Source organism: Marmota flaviventris, chromosome 3 (genome assembly GCF_047511675.1).
Source record: "Marmota flaviventris isolate mMarFla1 chromosome 3, mMarFla1.hap1, whole genome shotgun sequence".
NCBI lineage: Eukaryota > Metazoa > Chordata > Mammalia > Rodentia > Sciuridae > Marmota > Marmota flaviventris.
The window spans coordinates 173,872,233-173,885,605 of NC_092500.1; positions in this window are offsets into that span (position 1 = coordinate 173,872,233).

Genomic DNA, 13,373 nt, shown 5'->3' on the forward strand with positions numbered 1-13,373 from the left:
AAGTCACCAGAAGAACCCACATACCCATCCAAGATCCCAGAGAACTAATGATTGCCTGTCCCAGGTACAGGATAGATAGAAACCAGACACTTGGCCAGTAGCTGGCAGAGTTGGGACATTAGGTGTGTAGTCTGACCCTCTCCAGGGAGAGGTGAGGAGCTGAACCTCACATCCTGTCACTCTGTTCTGAGCCAGTGGAGAGAGGCACAGGGGGTGCTGGCAGGCTCCTTTATAATCACCTCTGTGTTTGCATGGTCCAGGGGGATGAGCAAGGGCCAATCCCTGGCAACTTTCAGAGACAAGCAACCTAGGAGCCAGGTCCTTGGGTAGCATCCATAAGAGTAGGGGCACTAGCTGTGCAGTCTCACTGTCACTCTTCAGGGAGGAGAATTAGAGGAGTGGGAGAGCTGACCAGTCCCAAAGCAACTGCAGTTCCTATCTATGTATCCCTGGCTCTAGGCATGGTGCTGCCCTCCCTTGTATCCTGGCACGCAGCCACTAAGGAGGGAGTGAGAGATAAAGTGTCCAAACCTCCTCTGTTGAGTCTTCCAAATTCTGTCTTTGGGATCAGTCAACAGTGTGCCTGGGGCGTGTTCAGCCCTGGGGTTGACTGACAGAACTCCAGATTATCCAAATCTTGGAGGTCAAAGAGAAGATCCCAAGAGGTTTGCCCCTACTGATATCACAGTTCCTTCCAGTGTATCTTCCCCTTTTAAATTTTTGTAGCTGGTGCTTAGCTTTTAATGTTTCTGTTTCTTTTTGCAGCAAAGCGGTGTTAATTCAGCTCTACAGCCCCCAATCTTTACTTCAAAGGAAAGGCATTCTGCTTCACAGCGACCGTTCAGTTTTGCACAGAGTTTTCTTCTACGAAATGCTCCCCCTGCTAAGTGAAGAAAGCAGTTAGTCTTCAGTTATCTATACTTAGTGACTGGAAGGAAAAATTGTCACTAAGCCAAATTCAGAATTCTTGACTACAAAGTCTCCTAGAGATAGAGTATGAATCTAAAGTTTGAAAAATTGGCTATTACCTGAACACCCATGCCTGAGCTCAGAGCCCTGGGGCAGTACATGCAATGTCCTTACTAGATATTAAATTAGGAAGGACAAAAAATGTTCCCTCTGCCAAGATTATGCATAGCTTACCCAGAAACAAAAAGTCTTTTTTTTTCTAATTCTAATAAACAATTATTTCCAACAAGTTATTTTAATATCTCCAATTAATAGTGTCTGATACAGGGGGAAAGGCAGACTGTACTATTTGCAGAATCAGCAGCTTACTGATAGACCTTAATGTGCCTTGTCATGTGATCTTACAGTTTCATAGCTTTAAAGATAAAAGAAACATGGTGCTGGTCTTTCTCACTCTGTCCTGCAAAGAACAGGACTAGAAACTTGCAGTTAATTCTGGCACCCATATTTAGAGAGGATAGGCAAAAGAGTTCATCCAAAATAGGAATTTAGTAGAAAAGAATACAATTTATTTTTGAATGATTTTTTTAAATGGGAATATGAACACTCAGGAGAAAGGTTGAATGAATTGGCAGTTACTCTCAAAAGTAATGCTTATTCTTAGAAAGAGTAAATCAAGGGGAAAAGGTACATATTAACTGCAATGTACATAAAATATTACCATGTTGGTAGTGCGCAAGTTAGGTTTAAGACCAATGTAAATCTGCTCAAAGTGGACTATTTTAAATAGTCCAATGTGCAACTGAGGATATAAACATCTGAACAGATGATTAACATGACATATGTATGAGGTGTTCAAACCCTGAATTGGGGCAGAGAATAAGAAAAAGTAACAATAGGGACAATAAAGCAATAATAATTTCCAGCTGGAACAGCACAGGGTATGTTCCTGGCCCTGTTCAAGCAGTTAAGTGAATATAGAGATTGTCCCCAAGCAGTCACCTTCCCAGTCAGCTGTTTAGTAACAGAACCTTTGGGTTTCGCTGAACACTGAGATACTTAGCTTAGAATGTCAGCTTGTAGCTTCATTTGTCAATATGGCCATGTTATTAAGTTGGGCCCAAAGAAGGAGGAGGGGAATGACAAGCACTGCCCCTGTTTAAACTTGTCCCTCGATGTCTCTACTGAGAGTACATGCTCGACATTTAGAGCATCTTTTGAACCTGATCAAACAGTGGCATGGTTAGGATGTCGAGGTTGAACTTCAGCCTAATCTCAGCATAACTTGATGGAGAGCCTCCAGCCCAACCTAGTTGAATTTTGGGGCTTTTTGGACTTTTGTATAAAAATAAAACAGATTTCCATGTTTTGTTAGTCACTCTATTTTTAAGTTTCCTTATTTTAACAAGTCATCCTGTAATTAATGTAGCAAATTCCTTAATATTAAAAGAAATCCTATTATCACTTCCACTTATAGAGAAGAAACTGAAGTACAGAATTCAAACAGCTGATGAGGATTGAAATGGAGATTTAACCTTGAGTAGCTGAAACTCCCGACCTCTGTTCCCTTATTTTACCATTAGATGCATGCTCATCTCTGAGACTCTTCACAGTTGTTGTGGTTGTAGAGTCATTATTTGGGCCCCAGTTTTGCTTGTTTTGGGGATTCAAGCATGCCCAGGCTAAGCTCTGGAGATAGCAAGCTCTTAAGAATCTCCTTCTACATACTGATGTGACTAATGTGGAGTCCTGGTTGTGGGTGGAGAGAACAGTTTAAAACGTATTTTCCTGGCTGGAATCCACCTTCTGACATCTGTGGAAAGAGGCTGGGAGCAGAAGCTAAGGGGCTGATTCTGCAAGTGAGAACCTGGCATGAGGACGTTGCTCCTGGCTGCCCTTTGGTCTCACACTACCTGCTTTCAAGAATGATCCTTTAGAAGAACCGAAGGCTCAAGAGCAAGTGAATCAAGATGTTGGTGGTTTTAATGATACACTTTTTTAATCACTCCGTGAGTCTGAAAGAATGTCTGAAATAATCTAAGGATAGGAGAATTGGGCCAACTAAGGAAACACAGAAAACTGCCAGCTACAAGCTATTAACTTAGCTTAGACTACAAAGGCTTTATTTTCCTGAAATAGCAATGTGTTTGGAGGGTGCCTCTGGGACTTCCTCTTATATTAAGCAATCACTGTGGCCTGTGCTGAGGATGGGTTGAAGGCTACAAACTCAGGAAAGAGATGTAAATGTAAAAAGAAGCCCAAACCCCTTGGTAGAGGTTTTAGGAAAACAAATGAGATAACTCCTGGTGGGAGATGATCTGGGTCAGTGGGTCCCTTGGCTCTATTTCTGAGCACAGGACAGAATCCCAAGGACTAGTTTGGCCTGGGACCTTTATAGGACACAAGAATTAATGAGGCACTTTTGTAAAAAGCAGACCTTTCTTCTCCAAAGACAGATCCTGAACCAGTTGCCAATTCTGCCTCTCTAAGAACTTTCCTCTTACCTGGGAAAATTTGAGCAACAAGAATGAGGCCAGCAAAAATTAAGGACAACATTCTCATGGCTTCAGACAACTGTGGAGAGATGAAGAGGGAGGTGCAGTAGCTGGAGTCCAGCTCTTCAGTCAAGGGAAGTTGGCAAAGATTCACTCTACTGCTCTGAACTGGCTTTAAGTCAGCCTTGGTCTGAAATGCTCATTAGGAACACACTGTTTTCATGCTCCAGTGAGTAGTGTGTGGGCTGACAGGTCAGACTTTGCCTAGTCACATTATGAGAGTGTTAGAAGGAACCTTGTCTGGAATACTCTATTCTGTGACTCTGTCTAGACTTCTCCCACATTTCCTTCAACCCCCATCTGGAGGACCACCAGTTATTCCATAAGACCTATGAACCCAACTCATTTTCTTCTCATTTTAAGATTCTACATATGACTTACTCTTCTTATTTTTACCTGTTAACTTTATTACAATTATTTGCCTGTATTCAGTGAAGAAATGAGGGGTTCACTTCCATATCTGCACAGACCTTGTGATGGGAAGCCCATCCCCTTACTTCTGCCCCTCCCATCCCCTTTCTCTCCTGCCCCAGCCCACTTCCCAGGGCCTTACCACTCCTCTTCTTTATGATCATTTTTCATTTATTTTTCTTTCATTATTGTTTAATTTTCAAGTATGAGAGAAAACACATGATACTTGTCTTTCTGTCTGGCTCATTTGATTAACATGCCATCTTCTAGTTCCATTCACTTTCCTTATTTTTTATGGCTGGGGAATACTCCATTGTATACATATGTAGGATAGTCTCTTTCTCCATTCATCTCTCTCTCTCTCTCTCTTTAGTATGTTTATTTTACTTATTTGTTTTTATGTGGTGCTGAGGATAGAACCCAGTGCTTCACATGTGCTAGGCAGGCCCTCTACCACTGCACTACCACCCCATCCCTCTATTTATTCCTTGATAGGCACCAAGCCTGATTCCATATCTTGGCTATTATGAAGAGAAGCACATTAAATACAGATATACATGTATCTCTTTTTTTCATGGTTGGGGGGTACCTGGGATTGAACTCAGGGACCCTCAACCACAGAGCTTCATCCCCAGCCCTATTTTGTTTTTTTTGTTTGTTTGTTTTGTTTTTTTGTGACTTGTAATGTTCTTTTATTTTTGTATATCTACATTTTCTATTTTTTATATTGTGAAACATTACTTTTATACTAAGGGAAAATTAATAATAATATTAATAGTAAGATAAAGCTTGTAAATATATAAAAATTCTTAGTTTTAATGGATTCCCCTATTAATTAATATTTAGGTTGTTTTAGTCCATCTGCTTCTGTTGGTTATTTCAGTTGTTGCAAACATACATTATTGCTGTAGAATTCTTTTTTCTAATTTTTCAGTTTTGTAAGGAGCAAAGAAGCAAAGAACATAAGTAATTGACAAAAAGGGGGGGGGGGATTAATTATAACAACCAAACAAAAATGCTGAGAGCTGAAAGCTACCTTGTGATACAGATGCAGCAAAGTTGTCAACATTCAAATAATCACTGCCCCAGCCATATTTTGTATTTTATTTAAAGACAGGGTTTCACTGTTGCTTAGTGAGTTCCTTAGTGCCTCTCTGTTGCTGAGTTGGCTTTGAACTCATGATCCTCCTTCCTCAGCACATTAAGTACAGATCTACATGTGCTGAGAGCCACAGCTGAGTCAGAATGGCCCCTGGCATTTTGCCAATAGTATTGGTTGAGAGGCAAGCCATTAAGATGATGCTGGATTGATTCGGTTGTATATTAGACCTTTACTGTCCACCTTGCCTGCTACTTTGGAGTTCTCCCACTACTTTGGAGTTCTCGTGGGGATTCCCGGAGAGTTCCCATTGGTTGGGGAAGTGCGGGAGGAGGGCTTTCTGGAAGAGGAATTTCCGGTTGGTGGTTCCTGGAGGAGCCGCATGGAGTTCAGGGGAGTTCCGGGGAGCGTGTGTGGAGTGTGCTGGTGGAGTTCAGAAATAAAGTTTGTTCCTGCCTCAGTGGCTCATGATTTGTGCCCAGCCAGACTGCAGCATTTGGTGGCCCGTACGGGGAACGCCTGAAGCTCAGAGGTAAGTGAAATTGCTCGCCCCTAAGGGAAGGCGAGAGAATGGGTGACCATTTCAAAAAACAATGTGTTCTTGTTTTGATTTGATTTGTTTTGGTTTCAAGCTGCCTACCCCTAGAACTTTCTCAGACAAACTGGGAAAAATGGTTGGCTCAAGGTTTGAAGTTGTTCGCCCCTGAGGAAGAGATAGAAATAGACCACAAATGCACATGTCGAGAAAATAGGAAAATTGATACAACGATTTTTTGTTCCGTTTTTGTTTCATTCTGCTTCAGTTTTGTTTTGTGTTATCTTGTTGGGTTGTGTTATCTTTATAGTAGATTAGTACTTAGTAAAAAACAAACTGAAAAAGTGTTAAGTAAATTGTTAGAGGTCCAGACTATGGTAGAAAACATGTTAGATCAAGCAAAAGAGAAGGTCTCTCGAGCTAGTCAGACAGAGGAAGAAAATTTAAAGGAAAAGGGGCTACTAGGGAAAAAGCTACAACAGGAGACTGCTACTAACACTGTTCTATCACCAGAGGGTGTAATTCAACCAACAGCTCCACCTATAGAGACAGCTGAGTGGCCCTCAACCCCCGTAGTTGATAGATGGATCCTGAGACAGGACCTCAAAGATTAGCATGCCCTGTACTTGAGCAGGCAGGAGGCCAGCGAATCCACCGTGATTTAGATTTCAAAACAGTGAAGCAGTTAAAGGAGGCTGTAACAACCTATGGTCCCCAAGCACCCTTCACTGTAAGCATGGTCGAATCCATTACCAACTTGGACATGACGCCAGCAGATTGGGCTAGCATGTGTAAAGCTGTGCGAAATGGAGGACAATATTTGCTATGGAAGGTAGCCAATGAGGAATTTTGCACGGAGACGGCTAGGCGATATGCAGCAGCCAGTTATCCTCACAGAAATCTAGATATGTTGTTAGGAAAAGGACCTTATGAGGATCAGCAGCAACAAATTAGATATGATCCTGCTATATACTCACAAATTGCTGCAGATGCAGTTAGGGCATGGAAGACTTTACAAGGACATGGAGATTTACAAGGTCAATTATCTAAGGTAATACAGGGAGCTAATGAACCTTCACTGAATTTGTAGATAGTATTATTCAAACAGCTGCCAGAGTTTTTGTGGATACAGAACAAGCAGTGCCATTAATAAAACAACTGGCTTATGAGCAAGCAAATCGTTGGTGCAGAGAGGTCATTAGACCATGGAGAAAGACATTTTAGATCAAGCAAAAGAGAAGGTCTCTCGAGCTAGTCAGAGGAAGAAAATTTAAAGGAAAAGGGGCTATTAGGGAAAAAGCTACAATAGGAGGCTGCTACTAACACCATTCTATCACCAGAGGGCGTAATTCAACCAACAGCTCCACCTATGGAGACAGCTGAGAAAATACATGTATCTCTTTTTTTTTTCATTGGGAGTGGATACCAGGAATTAAACTTATGGTCCCTCAGGCACCGAGACACATCCCCAGCCCGATTTCGTATTTAATTTAAAGACAGGGTTTCACTGAGTTGCTTAGCCTCTCTGTTGCTGAGGCTGGATTTGAACTCATGATCCTCCTGCCTCAGACTCCCAAGCTCCTGGGATTACAGTTGTGACCCCATCAGGGCCAAGTATCTCTTTTATATGCTGATTTTATTTCCTTCAGATGCACACCATGAAGTGGGAGAGGGGGATCACATGGTAGTCTCTGTTCTGTGTTTGGAGGGACCTGCATGCTGTTTTCCACTATGGCTACACTAACTTACATTCTCCCCAACAGTGTCTAAAGGATCCTTTTACTTCACATCATTACCAGGACACCCTTTTGTGTGTGTGTGTATGTGTGTGTGTGATGACAGCCTTTGTAACTGTAGTGAGATGGAGTCTCAGGGCAGGTTTTTTGTTTGTTTTAGAAACACCTTTATTTATCTGAATGCAGTCCTGAGAATCCAACCCAGTGCCTCACACATACTAGGCAAGCACTCTACCACTGAGCCACAATCTCAGCCCTCTCAGGGCAGTTTTGATTTGCATTTCACTGATGCAGTTTTTCATATATTTTTTATTGGCCATTTATATTTCTTGTTTTAAGAAGTGCTATTCAGATCACTTGCCCAATTTTTAATTGGATTGCTTCTTTGTTGTCATTTTATAAATTCCTATTGGATAAATACTTTGCAAAGATTTCCCTCCACTCTGTAGGTTTTTCTCTTCACTCTGCTTATTGTTTCCTTTGCTCTGCAGAAACTTTCATCTCCTAGAATACCATCTGGCAGTCTTGCTTCTTCTTCCTGTGCTTGGAGTAATGTGCAGGAAGTTGCGTCTGTTGTCTTGAAGTGTTTTCTGTTTTCTCATCATGGCTTCACTAAGACAAAGCCCTCCAGGGCTCCCAGGCACCCTTCCACCAAGAGCCTCCTGCAAGAGCAGATAAGCCACCATCTAGAAATTAATGGAGAAATTGCAAGAAAAGATGACAAGTTGCTGCCACTACTAACTGATCTGCAAAATGAAATCATTGATTCCAGAGATCCCCGTATCTCCCCTGCAGGTAAGAGATGCTGAAATGCAGAAAGAGCCAGGGGAGTGCAGAGTGCTAGAGGCTGGCATTTGATATGATGAGTGTTTAGAAGCTCCTGTGTGGCAGCATTTCCATGGTAGGAGCATGAACATTCTCTCAATTGTGAACTTCACCCAGAAATAGGGACTGCTGCTCAGGTAGCACAAGAATAGCATTCAGAACTAAAAGATGAAAACTCCCTTCTCAAGAATTTGTTCCTTTTAAGTTGAAATCTTCCCTCCTAAAGACAAGGAGCCATACCACCAAAATGAAGTCACAGAATTATTTTTCCTATGATCACTTCCTATCCTCATATCCTGTTTATTTCCTCATTTTAGTGTATTAAGTTACACAAATTATTGAGTGTATAATGCTACCCTCTTTGAGAACACACTATTTATGGATCTCTATTGACTTCTCAGGATTGGCCAAAGAATTTACTCTTTTTCTCCTAAAGTAATTTGGTTTCCTTACGAGTATGTCAGCACATCTAATCAGCACATCTACAACTTACTATAAATGAGAGATATTGTGTTATTTTAGGCATATGACATAATCTTTTAAATTGGTCATGTGACCTGTATCTCACATTTAACATTTAAAGTTTTGCCTTCTAATTTAAGCGATTAGTTCGTTCTTGTCGAAGATAATAAGAAGAAGGGTTTTCCTGACTCTTTATGTCATTTTCCTATTAGGGAAAGAGAGTAGCATCCTAGCATTTCCGAGATGAAGTCAGACAGGCAACTGAGTACAAAGTCATTGAAAGTACATGTGGGGACTGTACTGTGAAAAGGCATTGGCAAGGATTTCTTTTGTTTTGAATTGGTTCTAAGTGTGGAATGGTGTCTTTAAAGGCAAAAGAAGTAATTGATTGATGATGTCTATGAAATGTGAGCAATCTCTGCCTTGACACATGGAAATTGTTAGGGCCAACGTTTTCAGAGAGGCAAGCAGCCCTGAGAAATATTTATAGAAATAACTTTTCTTTTGGTTTAATTTAGAAGTACAAGAAATTTTAAACAGATCAAAGAACCAGGATAAGGAAATTCAGTGATCAACTATATATGCTTTCCAACTTTCAGACTAGTTGAAAGAAGAAACATAGCAAGTGGAAGCCCAAAATGGGATCATTGAAAGGGAGCTGGGATCTGCTGCTCCTTAATGCAATAAGGCAGGAATGCGGCTTGTGTCTGTAGCAGGATCCAAGGGAGAGTGTGGAAATGGAGTTCAGCCTAATAGATTGCCCCAGGTGACATCGTGGGTAGATCATGTGACCTCTTGAGATTGAATTTCTACTATAAAATGAGTACAGTGCTGCCTTCAGTTGAAGGGTTACTGTGAAGATGAATGAAACAGAAAAGAGCAGTAGAAAACCAAGCAAATACGAATTTTTTTTTTCAGTTGAGAACATGCCTGAGGTTACACAACCTAAACAACTGTATTTATGACACCCAGGATTGGAATTTAGGTTTTTAAAATCCTACTGTTTGTGTGTTTGTTTTTTCTGGTTTTCCAACAAGAAGTTAATTTCAAAAAGAAGTATGTGGGAGTTGTGCAAAGGGGTTTGCCAGTGTGCTTCCAAGGAAGACAGGTGCCACCACCTCCCAGAAAGTCCCCTGGACGTGGTGAAGAGCCCAGCGTGGTGATGGAGTGCGGCATTTGCAGTAATGCTAAAAACAGAAAATGGACTCCACAGGAAACTTGTAGGCTTGTCTTCAAATGCAGTGCTATGTGAATAAACTATACCTCCTTTATTTATGGTTCAATACAGCAGTTTTTAAAATTCCTGCAAATCAGTCAAAATGATGCTTTTTTCTATAAAGATCCATACTTGAATCACTAGTATTATTATTTATGAGCCATCTTTCCTGTTGACAGCTAGGCTGTGTGGTTGGAAAACTGTAAATGTGGCTTCTATTACATGATGTCATGTGATGGTCAGTACCTCCCATATGATTGTAAAAAAGAAAAGACATGGAAAGAAGTTCTTCCCACCCCAAGCAAATGCACATCAAGATGCAGAGCCAGCTACAACATACAGTTTCATTTTAATTGTTATTTTTAATTGACACATACCAGTTGCACATATATGTGGGGTGCATGTGACCATCTGATACATGTGTGCAGTAATCACATCAAGGGAATTGGCATTTCCTTTTGGGGGGGTAATCTTCAAACTCCTCTCTTCTAGTTTTTTTGAGATATATAATAAATTGTAAGACAATATGAAGTTTCCTTAAAATATTAGATTTCTCAGATTCTTTAGAAATCCATGGTCACAGGCAGCAAAACATCATCAACTGCAAGGAAAGACAGAAACCTCCAAGAAAGGTAGGACATGAGCACTTGCTAACCCCAGGCCTATTGCACCAGATGCTGCTAAAATGGCCTCACATACTGCCAATAAATAATTTGTCCCGGCAATTATAAACTAATATGGAATTCCTGGAGCCACAAATATAAAAGGGAAATTCATGACAACTTCTAATTTCTTGTCCACATAATCCCCAAACAATCACAAAAATATGATTGGTGCACCAAGGTGGGTTTGTTGAGAAGGCATCTTTGATGACACGCTTGGTGGGGAAAGGTGGTCACTGTGAAAGACATGCATGATAGGTTGGGTTACGTGTCCCTGAAGGTACATGTGATATAAGCCTGGCACACCAAGGGCACACCTGGGAGGCAGTGCAGTGCCCTTATGTCCTTGGGGTAATGCCTTTGAAGGGGATGTAGGCCCCAGTCCCTTCCCCTTTTCCTCAATTTTGCTTCCTGACCAGGAGGTGAGTGGTTTTGCTCCACTCCAAGCTTCCCCTACTATTACTGCTAATTCACCAATTTCACCCTTTGCTTCTCTCAGGTTTCCCTTCAAGTATTTTGTAGCTTGGTGTTAGGTGCATATGCATTTATAATTGCTCTATCATCTTGATTATCTATTGACTCACTTATCATTATACATGCACTCTTTGTCTCTAAGAGCATTTTATCTTAAATGTGCCCTTGCTTACAATTAGTGTGGCCCTGTAGCTCTCTTTTGCTTACACTATATATGACACAGACTTTTTGATTCTTTTAACTTTAAGCTCTTTGTTTTTTTAATCCAAAGTGTTTTATTATTTTTTGTAGACAATATACAGTTGAATGTTACTTAAAGTTCATTTTGCCAATCTCTAATTGAGTGATTAATCCATTTTCATTTATAAAGTGGCATTTATGTCTGCCACTTTACAATTTATTCTTTAAAGGTGATCAGGTTATCTCCTCATTTTTTGTTTGTTTGTTTTGTTTTGTTTTAAGTAGATATGCAACTTGATACTCTAATTCCCTTATCATTGTTTGGTATATATTTTAGTTATTATATAAATTATTGCCTTGGTGATTATGATTAATGTCATAATCTATGGATACTTGGATTGTATTAATACCAATTTAATTTTAATACTAGACTGAAATTGTATTCTAACTCCATTTATGGGTGCTGTAAGAGAAAATTGGAGATTTCTGAAATAGGAGATTTCCTTGCTGATCTTGAGGGGCAAAGCTGCCATTTTTGGAAAGAACCCTAGCAGGTGATTCTACAAAGCCTCTAGTTGCTAGAGTTGGTCAGGTGGCTCTTGCCTGTGTGAGTTAGGAACAGAACTCTTGCCCTTGCTGAGATCACACCCCTAGTCAACACTTGGTAACACTTTGGTTTTAGTCTTGTGAAATCTTGAGCATGGAAACCAGTGCCCAGTGGAGACTCTGACCTACAAAAGTGTGAGATAATAAGTGCTGTTTCAAACTGTTTTGTTTATGGTGTTTCATTTAACAGCAAAATGACTACAGTAGTATTTTAAGTGGACCTACTTTGGACAAATTTACATGTCATTTCAAGGTTCCTGTGCAGCCCCTAGCATTGTGTGATTGCCTAAATGGTTAGTGTGCTTACTTGACCTCCTATGAGTTTCCCTCAAGTCTTCTCTCCCCAGAGCTATATCCTAAAACCTCTCTCTGCTGGTTCTTTTGCCACAACAGGCCACATTCTGGCTCTTCTCTGGCTGGGACTGTTTCAGACCAGTGACTTAATGGGGTTCACATGGCCACAGGGATCACACCACTTGCTGTGCTGCCCAGATCCGAACTGCAGCCACACCTTCCTCCCCTCAGGCCACTCCAGACAGGGCTTTCTGCCTGCAGGTGTTTGTATGTGGGAGCCCGACGTGAGCTCCACAGGGTTCTACATTAGACTCTCCCAGGCGTCTTCCTGAAGCCCATCGGACAGGGTTGGTGTGAGATGCTGACCTCAGCCTCCTCCCCGAGAGGCATAGCCTAGGTGCATCTCAGCATGCCAGGACATTTCCAAGGTTTTGTTTCCTGGGTTTTCTTTCCTCCAGGTTTAAGTAAGTGCCAGGCTGAGTGATCCAGAATCTGGGATGGGATCAGCCTTTTTGCTAATCCTGCATGTGTGGTCCAGTGCATCACCTGTGCCAGGGGGGATTCACGACATTTACGTTTTATTCTGTATCATTTGAGACTTCGGCCAAAACTGATCAACCTTGCTCTGAAAACATTGTCATTCCACTTCAGGTGAGGGAATTTTGAAGTAGAACCAAGAAACAAGAAGGAATAATGTGTCAATAGTGTAATAAGGTCACAAGTGTGATTTTAAAGATCAATAGGGTCAAAGTTATGCTCATTAGGAGAGTGGCAGAGACTGCGGAGGGTTCAAGTGCTTCAGGCAAAAGCAGATGACGGAGATCTTTTCTCCCTGGCCATCTCCTGCTGACCTGTCCACCCCTGAGAAGACTTTCCCTATCACAGACTCCTGAGGTCCCCCAGTCCCAACAAAGCAACAAAGCTGATCTGAGCCAACAACCGCCTTCCTCTTGGCACCAAAAAGAGCTGAATTTTCAAGTAACAACTAACTATTGTGAGCCAAGACTGTTCTCTGGGAAGAACTGGGCGCTCAGGGAAGGAGGGAGCAGCCTAGGAAAGAGCTAAGAGGAGCCTCGAGCTGAAAAAGGGATGGAGTCAGAGAGAGAGAGGGGGGAGACTGTAGGCCTCCCAGCGCCAGGTGTGCATAGGATAACTGGAAAGTAATGTCAGGAGACAGCCACCAGCCCCCACTCTGGATAACTCTGACACACACACAGGTCTTTCTGTATTGAAAAGAAAAGCTTCTGAAAGGTTGCAGGCTATTTTTAATTATCTTTGTTTGTTTGTTTGTTTTAAATCAAGCAAAGCAGTATTTGGAATGAGTAGGAAGTACCCCAGTCTCACGGTGCTCTGTAGGCCATCAGCTGTCCCTCCTGTGGAGACCCAAGGGGGGCATGCGCAGGGGGTAC